Source organism: Pongo abelii, chromosome 9 (assembly GCF_028885655.2).
Source record: "Pongo abelii isolate AG06213 chromosome 9, NHGRI_mPonAbe1-v2.0_pri, whole genome shotgun sequence".
NCBI classification, from domain to species: domain Eukaryota; kingdom Metazoa; phylum Chordata; class Mammalia; order Primates; family Hominidae; genus Pongo; species Pongo abelii.
Genome location: NC_071994.2, coordinates 47,181,050 through 47,204,986, shown reverse-complemented (window position 1 = coordinate 47,204,986; position 23,937 = coordinate 47,181,050). Strand labels below are relative to the sequence as shown.

Sequence of the window (23,937 nt, the reverse complement as noted above, 5' to 3'; positions counted from 1 at the left end):
TCACCTTGCTTTACTACTCACCCTACATTATGAAGGGCCACACAACCCAAAGTGTTGACACTTGGTCTGAATATCTGAAATCCATCCCCAAGCCCCACAAACAACCATCCCTGGGCTATGCCTTAGGTTTGGTGATAGGCATACCAGTGATATGATCCATCCTTGGGCAGAGAGACCTGTGAGGGGCTTGTGCAGTCTTTGAAAACGAGCTTGGTTATATTTGGGCAAAGAATTCCTGGGCCTAAAAGGGAATATATAGGCTCTAGGTGAACATGTGTCTCTGTGTGGCCCCACGGACTCCTGCCCCATGAGATGCATAGGGCTGTAGAGAACCTAGACTAGGAACCTATCTAAAGTACATGCCCCAAGCAAGGTCCCTGTTTGGTCTAAGCATGGTACTTCTTTCATAACCAAAGTTTTTGACAGTGATGTCTGCCTTGGCTTATTTCATTTAACATAATGTCCTCTCACTTCATTCATGTTGTCACAAACGACAAAATTTTATTCCTTTCTGTGGTTGAATAGTATTCCATTGTGTATATGTACCACATTTTATCCATCCATATGCTTATGGACACTCAGGTTGATTCCATTTCTAGGCTATTATGAATAATGCTGCAATAAACATGAGAGTGCAGATATCTCTTCAACAAACTGATTTCATTTCCTTTGGATGTATACCCAGTAGTGGGATTGCTGGATCATATGATAGTTCTATTTTTAATTTTTTGAAGAATCTATATACTGTTTTTCATAATGTCTATACTAATTTACATTCCCACTGAAAGTGTGTAAGACATTCATTTTCTCCACATTCTCACCAACACGTGTCATCTTTTATCTTTTTGATAGTAGCCATTCTAACAGGTGTGAGGTGATATCTCATTGTGGCTTTAATTTGCATTTCCCTGGTGATTAGTGATGTTGAACAGTTTTTTATATTCCTGTTGGTCATTTGTATATTTTCTTTTGAGAAATGTCTATTCAGATCCTTTGTCCATTTAAAAAATTGAGTTTTTTTGCTATAGAATTATTTGCATTCCTTATATATTTTGGATATTAACTTCTTAGCAGATGTGCAGTTTACAAATATTTTCTCTTATTCTGTAGGTTTTCTCTTCACTCTGTTGATCATTTCCTTTGCAATGCAGAAACTTTTTTAGTTTGATGCAACCCCATTTGTCTAATTTTCCTTTTGTTGTCTGTGCTTTTAGGGTCATATTCAAAATAACTATTGCTCAGATCAATGTCATGAAGATTTTCTCCTATGTTTTCTTCAGTAGTTTCATAGTTTTAGGTCTTACATTTAAGTCTTTAATCTGTTTTGAGTTGATTTTTGTATATGGTGTAAGGTAACAGTCTAATTTTATTCTTCTGCATGTGGATATCCAGTTTCCCCAGAACTCTTTATTGAAGAGAATATTCTTTTCCCAGTACGTGTCCTTGGCATCTTTGCCAAAAATCAGTTGGTGCTAAACATGTAGGTTTGTTTCTGGGCTCTCAATTCTGTTCCATTGGTCTGTGTGTCTGTGTTTATGCCAGTACCATGCTGTTTTGGTTACTATAGCTTTGTAGTATGTTTTGAAATCAGGTCATATGATGCCTGCAGAAGTTCTTTTGGATAGCATTGACTAGGGTTCCTGAATATGGGAAAATGAAGCCAAAAAGCTGAGGCTGTTGGCCTGCAGAAATGGAAACCTAGAAAGATATGACTGCTGCATTCAGATATTAAAAGGGCTGCCTAGAGAAAGAAAGTAAGTAATGAGTTCCCTGTTACTAGAAGGAGCCAAGGAATAGCATACTTTATAGCAAGAAGGGAGATTTTAAAACATACATTAGATCTTATCACTCCACCCTTTCCTTCAGTCAACAAATATTTAATGACACCCTAGCATATGCCAGCAGGTACTATTCCAAGAGCTGGGAATGCTGGAGTAACAAGACATACACAGTTCCTACCATCCTGGGCCTTCCTATTCCACAGAGAATAAAGTGGAAGCAGGTCCTGCTGTTTCCTTCATCCTCCCCTCCTTACCTGTACTCCTGCCATCCCCATCTCCTCTCTCCTCTAAGGTGCCAGGTTTCTTCTTACTACCCTAGTTTCGCATGTGCTTTTTCCTCTGCCTTCTTAATTTGTTTAACTCTTGTTCATCCTTCAAATTACAGCTTAAATACTACTTTCTCATCATTCAGTTTTAATCACCTTATATTTTTTCTTCTTGGGATGATATATATAAAGCATTGCCACTTACTAACTGTGTGACCTTGGGTCTAGTTACTCAGCCTTTCTGTTCCTTAGTTTCTTCAACTGCTTTATCTAAAATAGGTATAATAATACCTACCATAAAAGATTGTAAAAAATACATATTCCCTACAACAGTGACCAGCCTATATTTAGATACATGAGAAGTTTAATGCCTTTACCCCTCAAGAAACAAAATATTCTAACTCCTAATTCTGTACCAGATTTCCTTTTAGATATTGGTGAAGATTTTTGTTTTGTTTGTTTTTTGAGATGGAGTCTCACTGTCACCCAGGCTGGAGTACAGTGGTGAAATCTTGGCTCAATGCAACCTCTGCCTCCTGGGTTCAAGCAATTCTCCTGCTTCAGTTACCAAGTAGCTGGGACTACAGGAGCACGACACCATACCCAGCTAATTTTTTGTATTTTTATTAGAGACGAGCTTTCACTATGTTGGCCTGGCTGGTCTGAAACTGCTGACCTCAAGTGGTGATCCACCTGCCTTGGTCTCCCGAAGTGCTAGGATTACAGCCATAAGCCACCACGTTTGGCCTGGTGAAGAATACTTAAACCAATAATAATAACAGCAACAATGATAGTGATATAGTGATATATGCCTTTATTGAGTACTTACTATGTGTTTGATACTATGTTAAATATTTTCCATGCATTATTTAAAATAATCCTCAAAATAACCTTATGAGGTAGATACTATTATTATTCCTGCTTATTTAAAGGAGAGGACACAGAAACTGAGGGAAAGTTAATAATATTAACTGTGGTAGCTTTATATCATGTTAACTTGACTAGGTTGAACTACACTTTTCAGAATTCCCTCCCTATGTGATTCCAGTTAGGGTAGGCCACAAAAGAAAGCCTGAGAATTTTGGAGAATGAAAGAAAAGCGATAGCCCTGTTGTAGCCACTTCACTGGCATGAGGCAGCAGCTGGGCCTGCAAGTGCTCCATGCTCCCCAGTTCCCTGACTCCAGGGCCAGGTGTGCGTGTTTAGCTATATGAAGAAAGGCTTAGGCTTTGGCAGGACTTCCACACTCACTCACAAGGACGGAGGCAGCAGGGACTGACCAGTGTGGGTTTTAGTCTGTTCTCATGGGCTTCCAGCTCATGCTGGTGGGTTCTATCCTGCTCTTGATCTCCTCTTACTTTTCGTCCACCATTCCTTCTCGACTGCCTGCCCCGTGGACCTCATGTGCCAGCATTAGATGTGAAGGTGACAGCCTTATGGAGGATGCTTATCTGGCTCTCACAATTGTATCAGGTTAAACTCCTGTAACAAATCTATATACATATATATGGATATGGATATATAATATATATGCTACATATGTACGATATAATACATAGATGATATATATGCTACATATATTATGTATGATATATATGAGGTATATATGAGATATAGTATCTATGTAAGATATATATGTATGCATGTATTTTATTGGCTCCACACCTCTAGCTGAATCCTGACTGGTACAGTGCCCAAGGACACACAGAGAGTAAATGCCAGAGCTGAGGCTTAGAATTCAGTAGTCTGCCCCAGAACCAATATTCATAACCATTATTCTATACCAACTCAGAACAACTCTCTAAGAAAGTTTTGGGATTTTGGAGGTTGGTGAGAGTTGTCTGTGGTTTCAATTAATCTGGGGCCTTCTTCTTCCTTGAAGTACTAACAGGGATTAAAACATCATTATACTCATAAGCCAAGCCAAATTGACACCCAGAAGGCATTCAGCAACAAATAAAGTTTCACTGGCTTATAAAAATCAGGAGTTCCACTACTACTACCACTACTACAACTACCAGTGCTACTACTACCAATGATGTGACCACATTTTTAGCACTTACAGAATTCCAGGTACTGTTCTAAGTGCTTAGATATCAACTCATTTAATCTTTACAGCAATCTCAGTAAATGGATGCAGCATTTCCAGCACCTACTTATTTACAGAAGTAGTTATTAGATTTTTAAAAAGTGAACTTTGTGAGGGCAGGGGACCAAGCATGTGGGGGAGATCTCAGATTCCTGCTCTGACAAAGGGAGATTAAATATGAATTCCAGTTCTACCTTGACTCCAGTTTGAAGTACATATATCTCAAGTGTCTAGTACATATCTATCAGTCAGGATGCTTTTGACTGCAAGTGGCAAAAGACCAATCCAAAAATAGAATAAACTCTAAAGGAAAATTATTATTTCACAAAACAAGAAACCCAGAAGGAAGGTAATCCCAGAAGGAAGAATCCCAGACAGACAGAGAAGGGATGGAGGATAAGAGTTCATTAATTCATCAGCTTGTTGATAGCACCAAAGACTCAGATTCCTTCCTTCTCTGCTCAGCCATCTTTAGTGTTTGAATTGCCCTCTTTGGCTGGTTCCCAGTTGGTCCCTGATGGCTGCCTGCCTCCAGGCATCACAAGCCAGTGACAATGTTCAGCAGAAGAGGAATGAGCCAATTTATTCTATTCTCCTTCCTTTTATCAGCAGGGAAGATCTTTTCCACAAGTCCAACCTAAGGATTGCTTTTATGTCATCAGTCAGAATAGTGCCAATTGACCAGTCACTGGCAAGGAAAATGGAATCACCATTATTTGATTAAACAGATCAAGGTTCACCTCCCTGGGGCTAGTGAAGGGCCCAACTTCCTGGAAACATGTGCATGTTATTAAGGAAAAGGGGGGGTGTAGCTTTGGGTAGGCAACAGACAGTGCCTGTTACTGCGTATTAAAGCATGATTTGTGAAATATGCTCTACCCAAAGCTAGAACCAGGGCTGAGTCTTAGTAGCTGCCCTTTATCACTGTGTCTCACTTCTGGTTTTTGTTCGTGGTTTAATTACTCTACCACAGATACTGCTTATGCTCACTAATACCCATTCTTTTCTTCTTTACGGGCACACAGTTAGACATTTCCTGGCTTCTCTTGCAGTTAGATAGAGCCATATGACTATGTTCTGGCTAATAGAACATAGGCAGAAGTGATGTACACCACTTTCAGGCCTGGCATATAACATTCCCAATATACACTTCTTTCTTTTTTCTCCTTCCAGTGGGATACTACATGTTGGGGTGGCAGTGGTACAAGATGGAATGAACCTGGATCTCTGAGTTACTTAGGAGAGCCGCTTTGCATCAGATTGTGGCATGGGCAAGAAACAAGCTTTTGTTATAAGATTTTGGAGTTATCAGAGAATTCATCCTACATTGACTTATGTACTCATCAAAATCATATTCCTTGTGACTTGTGTTTTGAGCACAGGGGTTGCCAATCTGGAGTGCAGGTCTCATGCTACCAAGGTGGTTATCCAAACATGCATCCAATTTTTGGATTCTGTCTGTGAAATCTCTTTCATGTCAGCCTTACTTAAACACTTCTAGTGACTGGGAACTCATTATTTCTAGCAAGAGATAACCTCTAGTAAGAGATAGCATATGGACTAAGGATGACAACTAGATTTCAGCTCATGTGCTGAATCTCACTAATTTGTAGAGATTCAGCACATGAACCGAAATAGATTCAGCACACTGTGCAAAGAAGGATTCTGAGGCCAACTCTGAGTGGTATGGAAAAAACTTCTACTGTTAATTAATAATGCCTTCCAAGGCTCTGAAGGCAGAAATGGTGGACTCATGCCCCCATATGGCACCTCTGGTCTAAGCAGTGGGGAGAAAGTTGATAGGAAGGAAGTTTGCCATTAAATAGCAGGACTCAGGGGAGTGGATATGGGGATTATAATAAGAACAGTTGTAGCAATAATGATAGCCTCTATTTTAGTGAGTACTGTGCTAGTGCTTTATGTATTTTATTTCCTTGTCTCCTCATAAGTCCATTTTATAAACAAAGAAACTGAGGCTCAAAAAGTATAAAGTAGCTTGCAAGGGGTCATGTAGCTAACTTAGTGGCAGAAGTGGATTTGGACCTGGAATGATCTAACCCAAAGTTCGTGTTCCTACCTAGCAGCCTAAACTGCCTATGGGATTGGGGAAAGGACTGGTTATGGCAAGGTCTTTTTTAACATCGTGTGGAGCCATATGGTATATTGTGGGAAGTTTAGTGGCATCACTGGCTTCTACCCACTAGATACCAGTAGCACATCTCTCAAACACCTCATCATGAGAGTCAGAAATGTCTCCAGTGATATGGTTTGGCTGTGTCCCCACCCAAATCTCATCTTAATTGTAGTTCCCATAATCTCCACCTGTTGCGGGAGGGACCAGGTGGGAGGTAATTTAATCATGGGGGTGGTTACCCTCATGCTGTTCTCGTGATAGTGAGTTCTCACGAGGTTTGATGGTTTTATAAGGGGCTGCCCCACCCCATTGACTGTCATTCTTCTCTCTCCTCTCATCATGTGAAGAAGGACATGTTTGCTTTCCCTTCCACCATGATTGTAAGTTTCCTGAGGCCTCCCCAGCCATGCTAAACTGAAAGTCAATTAAACCTCTTTCCTTTATAAGTTACCCAGTCTCGGGTATGTCTTTATTAGCAGCATGAGAATGGACTAATACATCCAGAAACTGCCAAATGTTCCCGGGTCGGGGTGGGGGGCAGCGCTATTTGCCCCATTTGAGGACGACTAGGTTAGAGGATAGCAAGCCCTGCACTTGGAGCAATTCTGGTTCTGGGCAGGCCATGAGCTGGGAAGGGACTGAAGAATGAGAAGGTGACCACAAAGGGTCAGTTATGGAAACCCAGAAAGCAAGGGCCAGTCAGGGTAGCCTGAGAGTGTTTGTCACCAGAAGAAGGCAACTGGAGGCTGAGTTCTCTAGGCTGATGCACTAAGTCTCCTAGATGTTTCCTGTTGAGGGGCAGGACTGAATAGGGCTGAGCTTGCTGGAGAAGATTCCCATGGCCCTCAATTGTAGGTAAAGGAAGGATGTGATGGGAGAAGGATTTTAACCAGACGTCATCCTGAACACTCCTGAGCGTCTGTCACTGCAGATGCATCTAACCATCAGTACATACTAAATGAGAGTTTGTTAAATAAATGATGAAAAACCAGAACAAAGGAAGGGAAAAACGGAGTTGCACTTATTATTATTATTTTTTTTTCTGAGACAGTTTTGCTCTGTTGACCAGGCTCGAGTGCAGTACTGCAATCTCAGTGCAATGCAGCCTTGACCTCCCAGGCTCGAGCAATCTCCGATGTCAGCCTCCTGAGTAGCTGGAAGTACAGGTGCATGCCACCATGCCCAGCTAATTATTTTTGTATTTTTTGTAGAAATGGGTTTTTGCCATGTTGCCCAGGCTGGTGTCAAACTGCTGAGCTCAAGTGATCTGCCTGCCTCAACCTCCCAAAGCACTGGGGTTACAGGTGTGAGCCACCACATCCAGCCTGAGTTGCATTTATTTTTGAGTAAAAATGTGGTATCAAACAATATTCCTGAATAGCCACTAAACCTGTAATTGGCAGATACTAAGCAGCAAATTTTAGCCATTTGCTGAAAAGTTTCAGGGTTAGGGTGAAAGGAAAGGGAGTGTGGAATTTTTAATAAAAATTAATTGCTACAATTCAATGTGTTTGCTCAATACCTCTTTTACTCTTCAGTGGAAGACTACTTTTTATGAAAATAGAGATATCCTCTGGAATAACAGAAAGCAAAAGCAAATTGCAAAAAAATATAAATGGTATTTGGCAAAAAAACATAATTTTTCTTGTAGTTAGCTGAATAAGTGTTTATGAATTTTAATTCTTAATAGTTATTTTGCTTTATCTTATTTTTAAAAAGTGAATAATTTCCTAATATGCATATGTCGTTAAAATATGTTTCAAAGGCTTTCTCAAATTCAGAGCCTCTAGAGGGACTGTGGTTAGAAAAGATATTTCTGCCTTCACCAATTCAGAAAGACAAGCTTTGCCTACAGGGTCATGCCCCTCTATTTTAGGTTGTGTTTAAAGGGGACACCAAAATATTGAAACTATTTTACTACAAAGCTAACAAACATACCCACAGCCCCAGTTTCTACTCATGTGTAACTTCTGACCCTTTCTCAAAAAACCGAGTACTATGATTACTAGGCGTTGCTTCTTAAAAATAAAGCTTGCATTGTTTTCTTCCTCTCATTTGCATTTTCATCATAGAACAGTTCACAAATCCATGTTTTTTTTCTGCCACCATTGAAGATATTTTGCTATCTGTTACGTGCAATCAATCGCATAAAGCATGAAGAGAGTAGGGCTGCTATTCATATGTTGCCTGTTAATCTAATTACTGAGGTGGGGGCTCCAGAAATAGAGCTGCCCACATAGAAAAGCTTTCCTCCCACCTGGTGGATTGTTTAGCCAAGCTTTCTAAATGTGCAGAGTTTTAGAAAGCGGGGACAGGAGGAGGCACGGGTAAAGAAATAAATCTTTTTTTTTTTTTAAGTTTCTATGCAGAGCAACGGAAAGAATTTAGTGGTTGTCAATATGAGTTTAGTACAAAGGTATGGTTTAAAACGTAGGTTCATTTTGACTGAGCTTCAGGTCATGCAAGTCCAGGGAAACCTGTGCTGCTATTTGTTTTTTGTGTGTTTTAAAAAGAGTTCATAAGACGTTAAGGCAGGGAGATGAAGCAGAGGGGGCGTCCCAGGGGGATGACGTCTATTAAAGGGTGGATACTTCAGGGGTGTTATTTCCAGAGGCTCTTAGTGACTGATTGTGTGAAAGGGTAGCTCTGAATGAGCAGCTCCAGCCTGGCTTGATTTTGAACTGGTTTTAATCCTTGATTCCTACAAACAAAATAAAATACCTTGTCGAATAGAGCCCATTGAGTGCGGATGATGGGTTAGGAGTGGGGGTACGAGATGGCAGCGTGGATGCTTGTTTATCGAGGAGGAGTTGTCCGTTGTTCCTGGAGCTGGTGAAAGGAAAGATGCCAGAATCTGATGGCTGGGGTAGCATTGATGTGAGGTAATGGGGTAATCGGATTGAAAGGGAGCCATAGTATTTATGTCAGTTCACATTTCGTCAAAGGAATAATATGAGGTGCTACCTAGCTGAGGCATTGGCCTGGGGGTTCAGTTAGCAAGCATCCAGGCCTCATTGGATTCAAATATAAATTAATTCTCACAGGAGCATTGCCTGATTAATCTATTTGCATAATAGTAGAAAAACTGCAGAGTGGTTACTTTTTTTTTCTTCTGCAGGGATTTGGACAAAAAAAGGTTTAAATTCATTTGAAAGAAGAGGGTGTGAGAAGTCAGAGAAGCAAAAGCCCCTCTGGGGCTCCCAGAGCTGTTTTCTGGACCAAGAAGAGTTGGAGTTGAGGGAAGCCCCGTTGCCTCAAGAAGTTTAACTCTTCCTAGGAAAAAATCACCTTTTTTTTGACGCATTAGGAGTCTTAGCTCTTGGCTCAGATGGTGGGGTCTGGTTCAGCAGAGGCTCAGGACATCGGCCCAGAGTGAAATAACCCGGTCAAAGGACATCATAGTTTCAAAAATATATAGGTTCAGTTCTGGTGTACTCAGGTTTGCTGGGTTTTTCTGAAAAGAATTTCAAGTCTATTTGCTATTTCACTGAGAAATAAGTAATTGGGCTTATAAAACTCAGGACATTCATGACCCATTTTGACTCAGTGCATTCAATCAGTGAGAACCTGCTGAGCACAGCCTGGTGTTGCTTGTGTGTGATGGTGGGTATGACAATGAAATCTGTGTGTTATTTTTAAAAACCATATTATAAAAACAGGATGGATGGAAGAGGACTAAGGGTTCATGAGTTTCAGATTTTTGATACCAAAGTTATTTTTTCTGTAAAAATTTTAACAGAAATTTAAAATATAGCTATAAACATTGCTTGGCAAATCCAGCCTCGATTACTTCCAGCCTTTGCTCAAGAAGAAAGACCTTTCTTTTCATAGTACTATAGGCACTGTCTTCAGTATTTCTTACTCATTCTTATTACTTTTATTCCCTTATCATTCACTGTTGTGATAAAGAAAGCACCAAAGCCATTTAGATGCAACTGCCATGTTGGCTTAAAATGCTTCTATTTTCACCAGTTCCAGATGGAGAAACATTGTAAACAACAACAAGGCAAATCCTATTTTCTAACTGATCACATGGTTAATTCAAAATTTTATTTTGAAAGCTTCCTGCTATAGTAGAAATGCCTATGGTAGGTGCTTGACAAATGTTCATTTCATTTTCTCTTCTTGACTATACCCAGAATGACAATCAGATGTCCTTCTTGCTTAGGAAAATCAAGGAATAAGAGCCTAATACCAGCAGAGAAGAAAAGGTCTATTTTATGCACTTCCACTGCTTTAGGAGTGCCCACCTAGCTGAAGACCCTTTCTTTGAGCTCTGCATTTCCCCACCCCCTATTAAATAAGGGTGAGCCTCCAATAGGTTTTTTTTAACCCTTTCAGCAGTAATGCTAATTTTGTGTTGAAATTAGCCCTCATTTAATGCAAGTCCTGTTCTCTAATTAGTTGGTCATGGTATACTCAATACTTCTTTTATATTTACTCTGAAAGAGAGTCACCAACTTTTATGCAAAAGATTATACTATCTACTGAGAGAGAGAAGCTAATTCACTCTCATTCCCCCCAACATCTTATTACCTATCAGGGAAACAAGACAAATACTTTCCCACACTCATACCCATATATTCTCAGTAGCTAAGCATTAGTGGGAAGCCATTACCCCTGGGGGCCAAAATGATTGTGGTAATCAGATTGTGAAATAGATCAGATAAGGAGAAGTCATTGGGGCCAAATGAGTGCATCACCTAGCAAGCACCAGAATGCAAAAAATGGCGAGTGGCCCATCCTTGCTGCTGCTTAAGCTGGAAGCATAGAAGCTGGAGCATCCTGTTTGGTTTGGCTGTGTGTGGGCCTCAGGGCAGCTGTGATGCTGCACTCAGTCATGGGTAACTGTGAGAGGTGCTGAGCAAAGTGGATGAGTTCTTATGACAGCAAGGAGTCTCAGGGAAGGAAATGAGACTCATTTCACACGGCCCTAAGCAATAGAACTGGGACTGCTAGAGGAACACTGATTTGGCTGAATACAAATATGACTATTTTAATGGCTCATTTGCCAGTTTGTTTAGTCTCCATATAGAAGAGTGACCTTTGAAAACATAAATTACATCAAAACATGGCCCTGCTTGAAACCCATCAGAGACTTCCTCCCTGTGGCCTGCAGTGCCCAGCGTCATCTGTCCCCTTCCCACCTGGTCAGCTTCTTACCCCATCCCCTCCCTGTACACTAAGCTCAAACTGCCTTGGCCTTTGGATCCTTGAACCAGCAGAGCTATTTTGTGCTTCAGAGTTCATGCAAAGGTTTTTCTCAGTCCTGGCTGGTTCCTACCCATCCCTGACACACAGCTTTAAGACACAGATTTTTGCAGGCTTTCCTCTCCAAATACATCTGCAAATCTGATCACTCTTCACCAGCTTCACTGCTATCTGCTGGTCCTTGTCCCCATTAATGCAATGGTCTCTCTGCTTCTAACCTTGTGCTCAACACAGAAGCCAGAGGGACCCGTTGAAAATGCAAGTCAGATCTTGCCGTATCTCTGCTCAAAACCCTCCAATGCATCTCATCTCAGAACAAAAGCCAAAGTCCTCACAAAAGCCCATAGGTCCTGCATGACCTTGCCCTGACTCCCTCACCACCCTATTATATCTCAGACTTCATCTTCTATTGGTCTTCTCCCTCTCTCTCTCTGCTCCAGACACACTGATCTCCTTGTGGCTCTTTGAATTTGGCAGGTGTACTCTCATCTTAGGGCCTTTGCCTGGCTGTTCCTTCTGTCTGGAATGCTCACTTTCCAGATATTCACATGGTTCACCCCTCACATTCCTCAAGTCTATGCTCCAATCTTACCATATTAATGAAGCCCTCTCTGAACACCTTATTTAAAATAGAATCCTCCCAACTCCAATAATCCTTAAGATAGAGGCTTGGAAAGAGCTCGACCCATTCAGGGACTTGTGATGGTTCTGGTATGGCTGCAACACTGGGCTAAGAGTGTGGGAAGTAGATGATCATTTTGGATAAATTGGCTGCTATCAAATTGTTGAACATGTTAAAAGTTAAATCAAATCCTTTGGACATTAGCCTACAGGAAACAAAGAACCATTGGAAACTGTCAAACGGGAGAGTCCTGATAAAGCAATTGTTTCAGGCAAGTTAACCAGCTGGTGGGGAATAAACCAGGTAAACAGGATGTCTCCTGATAAAGACCAGAGCTAAGTCCAGGGTCCTTGCGAAAGCATATTCAGAGATTTCCACACCACTGAAATTTATTTAATTCACTACATGCCAGTTGTGGATGGATCTATTACCTAAAAGATATTCAGGGGCATGTAAAAAACGAGACAACAAGGCCTCTGCCTTTCCAGAGATTACAGTACTGAGATTCTGAGAAATGAGGAGTTCTCGCTTGATGACTGAGTTTGTTATCTCAGGAACAGTCTCTGGGATTCTCTGAGCTTTTCTCTGTGCTGGGCACCACTGTCACATGGTCTCCTTATCTGCACATACATCCCCACAAAGTGTGCTCCTCGGACATTTTACTGATGAAGAAAACCTTCAATGACTGTTGTTTCTAAAGTAATTTTTTTTTTTTTACTATTTATTATTCACATAGGTGAAATTGGGTCTGTAGGGCAAGCCCTTCACGGACTGATTGATTATTTCCTCCCAGGCACACAATTTTCTCTGATTTGCTTCCAGCCTCCAGGTGATGCTGATGCCTAGAAATAGGGTTTGCAGTGGGAAGAAAGTGATGGATTAAAAATCACAAGGCCAAGGCGAAGGTGATGGTTCCAGCTGTTCCCTTAATTGACTGTGACCTTGGGCAGTTACTTAACCTTTGTCCCTGATTTTATTATCTATAAAGTAGAGAAAATTAATATATCTACCTTTCCCAAAGTGATATTGTTGGGGAGAAATTAGTGGATTTTTAAGGATTTAAACATATATTACATATATAAATATCAGTTATCATTAGTATTGTATCACTACCACGACAGCAACTGCTAAATTAACTGATATGCTTTGTCCTCCTTCCTCCTCCTCCCTCTTCCTCTTCTTCTCAGCTCTTCCTACTGCTATTGTTTTTGGTATTCTTACTTGTTAGGCGTCCTTGTAGTTATTAATTATTTTTTTCACAACTAGAACTGAAGAGTGGAGAAATAAATATCAGGTCATGCGCATATCCCTACTGACAAACTTTTTTTTCCACTTGAGAAAGGTTTTTTGGCGGGTCACTTTCAGTTTGTCTCCCAAACTTGTCATATTGTACACAAATCACCTTGTATGGGATGGCTATAGCTGAACACTACACGTTAACTAACCCATCCATTCTCAATAGGGGGTCGACTTTTCCCTCTACGGGACATTTGGCAATGTCTGGAGATGTTTCTGATTGTCACAAATTGGGCAAGTTGGGGGAAATGCAGAGGATGGTATTGTTATTTAGTGGTGGAAGCCAGGGCTGCTGCTAGTCAATGTGCAAGACAGCCCCTCAAATAATTATTTAGCTTAAAATACCAGTAGTGCCAAAGGTGAGAAACCCTGAATTAACTAAGTGCCTTTTTAAAAAATTTCTTTTTCATTTGTGACTTTTGTTTTCTTTTAAGTTTGTTTGTTAAAAGCAGTTTTGCCTTGTTCTCTTTAATTTTTTAATTTTTTTGGTTGAGGAATAACTTACATATATAATGAAATGCACAGATCTTGTTACATTTTGATTACTTTTAGCAAGTGCAAACTTTTCTGTATCCCAGATTTCTATCACTACATAGACCATCTCTTTCACCCTAGTAAGTTCTCTTATGCCCCTTTCTAGTCTGTTCCCACACCACCCCTGTCTGATTTCTTGTCACCATAGATTATTATGCTCATTGTTTTTAAATATTAAAAATCTCATAACTGGGCATGGTAGTTGGTAGGGTTAGTTAAGTTAGAGATAACTAGACCCTAGGAACCAGAGAGCTGAACTGCAAGAATGGGGCTTGAGATATGAAGGAAAAGTCACATGCAAAGAGCAGAGAAGCAGCTAGCTGGTATCGGAGGATGCTGCAGCAAGCAGCTGACTGAGATGCTGCCAGGAGGGCAGGTGAGAGACAAAGGAGTGCCCGTGACAAGGAGTGGATCCCTGGCTGTGGAAATGAAGGCTCGGGAGCTTAGAAAGAGCTATGGGAAGACTTGGGCAGAGCCAGGCTGCATGAATAGGAGCACAAGTTGAGGACTTGGCAGGGGGAGTATATTAGTCTCCTAGGCCTTCCATAAGAAATTACCACAAACGTGGTGGCTTGAAACTCACAGTTCTGGAGGCCAGAAGTCTAAACTGAAGGTGTTAGAGGGCTGTACTCCCTTTGGGAGCTCTAAGAGGAAAATATGTTCTTTGCCTCTTCCAACTTTGGTGGCTGCCAGCATTCCCTGGCCTCCTTGGCTTGTGGCCACATCACTCCCATCTCTGCCTCTGCTCTGTCTTCACACTGCCTTCTCCTCTTTTTTTTTTTTTTTTTTTTTTTTTTTGGAGACAAAGTCTTGCTCTGTCACTGAGGCAGGAGTGCAGTGTGCAATCTTGGCTCACTGGACCTCTGCCTCCTGGGTTCAAGCAATTCTTGTGCCTCAGCCTCCCAAGCAGCTGGGATTACAGGCATGCACCATCATGCCCAGCTAATTTTTGTATTTTTAGTAGAGATGAGGGTTCACCATGTTTGCCAGGCTTGTCTTGAACTCCTGACCTCAAGTGATCTGCTCGCCTCGGCCTCCCAAAGTGCTGGGATTACAGGCGTGAGCCACCATGCCTGGCCAGCCTTCTCCTCTTCTGTCTGTTTTCCTTTGTATGTTTCTTGTAAGGACACTTACCATTGGATTTAGGCCCCATCTAGATAATCTAGGATGATCTCATCTCAAGATCCTTAACTTAATTACATCTGTAAATGCCTTTAACTAAATAAAGTAACATAGGTTCAACAGATTTGATGTGGGTATCTTTTGGGAGGCCATTTGTGGGCCTAGCATAGGGAGCAAAGTCAAGAGACAAGTTTCTACAACTGGGTTGTGAGGTTAAAAGGGAGCCCTCTGCAGGGCTGGCTGATGGCCAGGCTGGGAATCCACAGATCTTGGTTCCTGTATATTTTTCCAGTCTACAGTTGGGATTAGCCCCAGGGAATGAAGGACATTAACATTTATTGAGCATCTGATATAACCAGGCATACTAAGTGCTTCATCATTTGCTTCCTTTAATCCTAACAAAGACCCTGTAAGATAGCTCTGCTTTTCCCCATGCCTCAAATTTGTATTTTGGAAATTGTCAAACTACAGAAAAGTTTGAAAAAAAAAGTACAATAAACAGCTGCATATCCTTAACTTGGGTTCACTAATTGTTACCATTTTTTCACATCTGTTCTCTGCATGTGTATGTGTATATTTGGGAAGGTGGAGACCTAACCATTTGAAAGTAAGTTACAGATATCATGACAACTCAACCCTTAACTATATCAGCATCATCACCTGATATGAAAATGAGAGATAGTCACTCTTATTTGACATATGAGAAAATGGGATCTCAGCAATGTTAAGTAGATTCCTCAGAGTCTCAGAACTAAAAGCACAAGGCCAATATTTGAGCATAAGGCTGTCCAACTCCCAAACTCATGCTCTTTCCACACTACCATTTTTGTTAATCATGCATTCAACAGTCTTGGTGGGGCAGGGTGAGATGGGGGTCCTATGAATGGAAAATACATTTTCCATTGAATGTATTTGAATAAAGCATGCAAGGCAGAAAAACAATAGACAGGTAAACAGATAAGTTACTGAGATCATTTCAGGGCTTTATGATGAAGAATGACTGGTGGAAGAATGGGAATGTTGAGCCTGAAAGATAAAAAAAATAGCATATGGCCTCTGCCTTAAAGAAGGTTGCAACGGAGCAGGATTCTTAGAAATGGGGACTGGGACTCTTAGCAATGAGGAACCTGTCTTCCATCCTTTCTCAAGAAGCTTCAGGAAGATGTGTTTTACCAAAAGAGGGTATAAACCAAGAAAGAAGACATAGAGTTCTGGAAATAAGGGATCCAACCCAGGAGAGAAATAAAGGCAAGTCTAGGGACAGCAGGACTAGAGGGTGCAAAGAGGAGCAGGAAAAGGGAAAGTTTCTGAGGAAAACAGAGCTGGCAGTCACCTGTGTTAAAAAATGATTCTATGATACTTGGTAAGCACAGTAAGACAGACTTATTCAAGGGAAATAGGTGTAGAAACCATTTTATTCAAGTGATTTATCCACTGTATTCACAATAGGTGTAGAAACCACCAAGATAGAATTTGCAGTGGGAAAGAAAGGTTGCACTCAACTCCGAACACAGCATGGGCAAGTGGGAACTTCCAGCCAAAAAGCAGGGTGGTGGTCATTGGATGAAAAGTTACTGACAGGAAACATCAGGGGTTGATATAGTTTGAATATATGTCCGCGCCAAACCTTATGTGAAATTGTAATCCCCAAAATTTGGAGGTGGGATCTGGTGGGAGGTATTTGGATCGGCGGGCGGATCCCTTATGAATGGCTTAGCACCATGCCCTTGGTGGTGAGTGAGTTCTTGCAAGATCTAGTTGTTTAAAAGTATGTGGTGTCTCACGCTCTCTCTTGCTCCTGCTTTTGCAATATGACATGCCTCCTCCCACTTAGCCTTTTGCCATGAGTAAAAGCTCCCTTAGGCCTCCCCAGAAGCTGAGCAGATGCCAAAGCATGCTTCCTGCACAGTCTGCAGAACCAGGAGCCAATTTAACCTGTTTTCTTTGTGAATTACCCAGTCTCATGTATATCTTTATGGCAATGCAAGAATGGCCCAACACATGGGAAAGGACAGATTCTGGCTAAACAAACCTAATAAACTTCTTCCAAAAGGTAGGCCAGGGTGATCAGGTATCAAGGGTGGAGGATTCTGGTTAAACTAATTCACCGGGATTCCTGCTGAAATTGAACAATGCAGAGAGAAATATGTAAGGCCTACTTTGAAGTTCAGGGGAGTTTAAGTAGAGTTTGGCCAAAGAGAGAATCTTTGTCACCTGTTGCATTTGACCATATGGAAAAGAGAACAGCACTCCGATATGGAAAAGAGAACAGCACTCCGAGGTGTTTTACAATTTTGGCTGGGCGCAGTCGCTCACACCTGTAACCCCAGCACTTTGGGAAGCTGAAACGGTGAATCACTTGAGGTCAGGCGTTCAAGACCAGCCTGTGAAACCCTATCTCTACTAAAAATACAAAAAATTAGCTGGGTGCGGTGGTGCATGCCTGTAATCCCAGCCACTTGGGAGTCTGAGGCAGGAGAATTGCTTGAACCCAGAAGGTGAAGGCTACAGTAAGCTGAGATGACGCCACTGTACTACAGCCTGGGAGACAGAGCAAGACTCTATCTCAAAATACTAAACCAAAATAAAAAATAATAATAAAATTTTGTTGTAGAGTTTTAGAACAACTAATGATAGTTACATAGAGAGCAATGTAAACAAAAAAGAAGAAAATATTCACTTCAGGAAAAATAAAAAGTTACATAATAGGCCGGGTGCATTGGCTCATGCCTGTAATCCCAGCCCTTTGGGAGGCTGAGGTGGGCGGATTACCTGAGGCCAGGAGTTCGAGACCAGCCTGGCCAACATGGTGAAACCCCATGTCTACTAAAAATACAAAAAATTAGCCAGACATGGTGGTGCATGCCTGTAATCCCAGCTACTCGGGAGGCTGAGACAGGAGAATCGCTTGAACCAGGAGGCAGAGGTTGTAGTGAGCCAAGATCGTGCCACTGCACTCCAGCCTGGGCCACAGAGCAAGACTCCATCTCAAAAAAATAAAAAATATTTACACAATAAAGGAAATGTAACCATAGTATAATACCAGCACATTAATAAACAATATTTTCACAGTTATAGTAAACATGTGATGGTGATTTCACCTAAAATAGTGACATAATTATTTAGGAGAATGGGTGGGGGTATTGAGCAAGTCTCCTGTTTTCTTTGCTGTTGTTTCCAGTGCTTGAATCAGACCCAGAGAATCCCAAATTGGCATTCTTTGAAGTTAAAGACTTTTGGCTCCACCCAAGTTAGGATGTCAACTGAGAGGAAGACCATTACTAAGAAAGTTATAGGATTGTATTTTTGTTTTGTGTGTGTGTGTGTTTTTTGGAAGCAAAGAGGGGCATACAAATAGTAAGCATTCAGTATTATTTATAGTATATCAAGTTTTAGATTTATGAATATATAACTGAGCCATCCTAATATATCTTGAGTCCTCTAAACATTTCCTCATTTTCATAGAATTCTCTACAAATTTAGAAATGTTAGTACTTAGATTAGGTTCATTTAATAAAGTTGGGGCCAGCTGTGGTGACTCACACCTGCAATCCCAGCCGAGGGAGGCCAAGGTGGGTGGATCACCTGAGGTCAGGAGTTTGAGACTAGCCTGACCAACATGGTGAAACCCCATCTCTACTAAAAATACAAAAATTAGCTGAGTGTGGTGGCGTGCGCCTGTAGTCCCAGCTACTCGGGAGGCTGAGGCAGGAGAATCAGTTGAACCCGGGAGGCAGAGGTTGCAGTGAGCTGAGATTGTGCCACTGCACTCCAGCCTGGTTGACAAAAGTGAAACTCTGTCTCTAAATAAATAAAAATAATAAAGTTGGATTGAATTGTATTAAACTCTTTGGTCTAACTTACCTATCATAGTTTGATTATGCTATATAATGAGATAAAAATGCAAAAATGTGATTTCTATTAATCTGGGTAAATAAATAGAACAAATACAACCGTCTACCTCTAGGCCAGCACTATCTCTTAACCTGTGCGACTGCAACAGCCTTTACCTGGTTTCTCCCCAACCTTTCTGATACAGATAAAGCTATTTTTTATTCTTCGATTGACAGAGGGGTCTTTAAAAAATAAAGATCTCTTGTCACTCTTCTGTTTAAAAACCCTCAATGGCTCATTGAATTTGGATAAAATCCAAATGCCTTAACTTGACCAGCAAATGTTCACGCTGTGGCCCCTGGCAATCTCTACAGACCCCGCTTTTCATCTCTTTTCCCCACACCCTTGCTGCACGGGCTATAATTTAAAACCTTTAATTCCTCTCAGCATATTTGTCAGGCATTGTCTCTCCACCATGGGGCTGTTATATACGTTATTCTCTCTGCCTGGGTTGCTCTACCGCCTCTCCCTCTCCCTACAACATAAGATCTTAGCATTAGATGCTTCAGTGCCATTTCCTCTAGGAAACCTTCCCTAACCACAACCAACAGAAAACTCGGGTCCTATGGCACTTGACATTTCTCCCTTTTAACACCCACCACATTCAAACTCACAAGTTCATTGAGTGCATTCCTCCCGGGTTGTAGCTCCACGATGGCAGGGAAAATGTCGAAGGTCTATATTGATAATCACTTTATTTCAGGAGTCCAACACCATGTCTGAAACATCACCATAGAACAAGATGGATGGATGTTTTCATCACAACTATGGATGTTAGACCTGTGAGTACAGTACCTAAGTTCCCATTTCCATCCTCATAGAAAATAATTATTTTTTACGATGTCTAAATTTTTTTCCATTGTAAATATTTACTCATTCATTTGTAACTGAGTGGAGGTTTGTTTGAATGCAATCACAAGAATGGCTCATAGTCGCAGGTTGGGTCTCCAAGACAGCAAGGGCCACAGAGTACAGAGTTTTAGATCTTGTGTGTAAGACCAGGCACCACAGAGCTCTCCAGTGTCACCTTCCCTCATATTTGCCCTTGCTTTCTAAGGTCTTGCTATACTGGGCTTTCCCCCATTTTCCACAATGCTCTTAACCTCAGCCTGGGATACTGCAGATGGGATTTATAGTTCACGGTTAGAAGATGTGGTCAATGATGTGTTGATTGATTGTTAGACAGCTGCTACCAGGTTAGTCTGAAAACATCAGGAAATTTTTTATGCTGGTGACAAAGGGAGCATAATTATTATGTTCTCAGGGTATTTTTAATTATAAGCAACAATTTAATCATTGCCTCAGATCTGCTTATGAGCTTACTTTAAAAAAAAAAGACAACTTTTCACCATAGTTTACTGGCACCATATGACAACCAAGTATAACCTACTTTGGCACTTAAACATGGTTAGAAATAAAGACTTCTGCCCAGAAAGGGTAGATGACCACATGGAATGTATTGTTTCCTAGACAGAAGCATGTCAATGTGTGATCTTAAAGTGATTCTTTTCACAGTGAAAGAGTTACTGAAATGAAAACTACAGGGAGGATATTTTCCCCCAAAGATTAACTCTTTTCCTAACTGCCTTTTTATTTCCAACCTAGTCTCATCTCAGTGGCTATTTTGAGGGTTTCTCATATAAGAATCATTTTACTGAGTTTTATCTCAGATGAGAAGCCTGTAACTGAGATTGTAATCCTTCTAAGTGAATGGAAATTTCAAGTGTAGCTCATCAATAATAGCTGTTTAAGATGAAAACTGTCATGGTCTTGTTGCCAGAAAAATGACTGAGCTACTAAGAAAGAAACTCAGAGCAGTTTGCTGAGGTGAATTGGAAAAGTGGGTGTCCTTTCTTTTTAACTTTGAAATGTTTTACCTGGCTTTGGTGAGCAATTCTAATTCCTGTCATTTAAGTTGGCATTTTGTTGTTGTTGTTGTTGTTGTTATGAATAAACACATGAGAGAAAGATTTATGTAGAGGATCATGGTTTAACTATTCTATTACTGGACACCATAATAAAACAGATGTGAAAACTGTGAATGACAGTGCCAATCAGAATACCTTTTACATAGTGCCTATCTCCAAGGAATCATTTTTCCCTCATGTCAGAGGACCCAGTAATCTGTCTGGCTAAAGAGAGAGAATTTTTTTTTTTAACATCCAAGCTGCCAATAGCCTAAACAATTGCCAGCAGAGAAACCAGGCTGTTTTCTTTCAAAAGCCTATACAGAACTATTTTGGGAACAGTTCAGCCACTGGGTAAGCGAGTCAAAGGGCTGCTAGGAAGTGTGTGCTGTAGCACACATTTCACTCTCTGCAAACATTCTTTTCTGATGGTGCATCTGAGTGCTGAGATTCTCTCTCTCTGGGGCCTTCCTGTTCCATCTGCTCCAGCTTACTGGCTCCCCTGCAAAAACAGCAAAGGATGCCATCCCTGCACTGGGTATATAACTGAACTGATTATCTTAGATTTGGTGCTATTAATTTTTAATAACTTCAGCAAGAAGTAATTGGGCAGAATTTCTCCTATTTCACAGAAGGGCAGGTTGAGGCTTTGAAAAAGGTTATGCTTTCTTGTTTCTTTCACTAATGTGCCACTCTGATTCCAAGGGAGGCCTTTTGGTCTTAGGGCTGTGCTTGGGCATTTGCCTTTTGGGGGCTAAGAGGGAATTGGCCAGGCGCTGTGGCTCATGCCTGTCATCCCAATACTTTGGGAGGCTGAGGTGGGCAGATCACTTGAGGTCAGGAGTTCAAGACCAGCCTGGCCAAATTGGTGAAACCCTGTCTTTACTAAAAATATAAAAATTAGCTGGGCGTGGTGGCATGCGCCTGTAATCCTAGCTACTGAGGAGGCTGAGGCATGAGAATTGCTTGAACCCGGGAGGTGGTGGTTGCAGTGAGCCGAGATCATGCCACTGCACTCCAGCCTGGGCAACAGAGCGAGACTCTGTCTCAAAAAAGTAACTAACAGAGGAGTTTGCATTATTCACTGTCAGTCTGGGAGTAATTAGCTGAGGCTCTACATTTAATATTACACAGAGATTAATCAAAGAGGGAGAACACGCAGCCCTTCAAGAGCCTGTTACTTGAATGGAGAAACACATGGTTCAATCAAACCTGTATAATGGTCTTTTGGAGATGACAGGAAGGCAGCTCTCTGCCTAACACAATCCAGGCAATTGTCTTGGGTTGAAGGCCCTCAGTGGGTGTGCAGAAGACCTACGTTCAAGCCCTGAGTCTGCAGCTTCTGTCTTATGATTGGGCAAAGATCTGCTTTTGTGCCTGTCTACCCCTCTGGCTGCATCTCAAAGCAAGCTCCTCCTCACTCTACACTCCAGCTCTACCCTTTTCCTTCCACCACAGGACCTTTGCATGGACTGGTTCCTTTGCCTGGCATGCTCTCCTGCCTGTCCTCACTCCTACTCTTTCTTCAGGTGTCATTTAAGATATCATTTCCATAGAGAATCATTCCCTGACTCCATCTATATGGGGGTCTTCCCATCATGATGTTGATCACAAAGTTCATCAATGTATTTTATAATTACAGTATTTGTTTTTATTTTTCTCTCCACTAGATCAAGTAGAGATTATGTCTGTTTTTCTTATTATTGTTCCCCTTGGAACATATTGCCTGGCAGAAAGTAGATGTTCAATACATATTTATTGAGTGAATGAATAAAGCTGTCACATACATGCCCTGAGCTTCAGTTTCCTATAAAATAGGGATCATAAAGCCTACCTCTTATGGTTGTTTTATGGGAGAAATGAGGTCCTGTGCTTAAAAGTGTCTTGGACGGCTGGGTGTGGTGGCTCACGCCTGTATTCCCAGCACTTTGGGAGGCCGAGGCAGGCAGATCACAAGGTCAGGAGATCAAGACGATCCTGGCTAACATGGTGAAACCCTGTCTCTACAAAAAAACACAAACACAAAAATTAGCTGGGCGTGGTGGCAGGCACCTGTAGTCCCAGCTTCTCGGGAGGCTGAGGCAGGAGAATAGCCTGAACCCTGGAGGCAGAGGTTGCAGTGAGCCGAGATTGCACCACTGCACTCCAGCCTGGGCGACAGAGCAAGACTCTGTCTCAAAACAACAACAAAAAAACATGTCTTGGACAGTAACTGCATTTAATAGGTATAAGTATTGCTTATCTGAATAAATACAGAGCTTAATAGTACTCTTTAAATCTGTGAGCCAGCACTTAAGTGAAAGGCCCAAGTGTTAGCAGCATCATTTGTATGATGCTTTAAACTTAATAAAGCCGTTTGCTACACATGGAGTAGAAGATTGTGTTTTCCAAAGATAGCTCCACCTCCACCAATACATACATCCCATTCCACACCCTCTTATAATATCACTGCTGTTCCTTCTGCAGAGGAGTTGCTGGGGGGTGGTCTGTGTTTCCTCCCCTTGAATCCTGTGGGGGCTTGTGACTGCTCTAACCAAGGGAAATGGCAGAAGTGATGCTACCTGACTTCTGAGGCTAGGTCATAAGAATGGTATAGCTTTGACTTGGCACTCTGCCTATCTCAGGTGCTCGCCCTTTAATCTGCCACCACCTTGCCACTGTGTCATGAGGAGGCGCTGACAGACTTACCAACAACTCCCAGACATGGGAAGGAGCGAGCCTTTTTTTTTTCTGAGACGAAGTCTTGCTGTGTCACCCTGGCTGGAGTGCAGTGGCACGATCTTGGCTCACTGCGACCTCCGCCTCCCAGGTTCAAGCAATTCTCCCTCCTCAGCCTCCCAAGTAGCTGTGACTACCGGCATGTGCCCCCATGCCTAGCTAATTTTTGTATTTTTAGTAGAGACGGGGTTTCGCCGTGTTGGCCAGGCTTGTCTTGAATTCCTGACCACAGTTGGCCTCCTAAAGTGCTGGGATTACAGGGGTAAGGCACTGTGCCGTGCCCAGACCTAGCATTTGAGTAGCCCCAGCTGGTATCAGGTGGAACAGAAACAAGATGTCTCCACTGATCCCTGTTTAGATTGT

The 23,937-nt window shown here is 41.6% G+C and overlaps 1 long non-coding RNA gene across 1 annotated transcript in view; it reads left to right on the top strand.

Moving 5' to 3' along the window:
• LOC129048671 (uncharacterized) overlaps positions 1-23,937 on the top strand; it is a 42,593-nt gene that overhangs the window by 5,882 nt on the left and 12,774 nt on the right. The window contains exon 2 of the long non-coding RNA XR_008511201.1: positions 19,653-19,731. This is a non-coding gene — a long non-coding RNA (uncharacterized LOC129048671). The remainder of the gene's footprint in view (positions 1-19,652; positions 19,732-23,937) is intronic.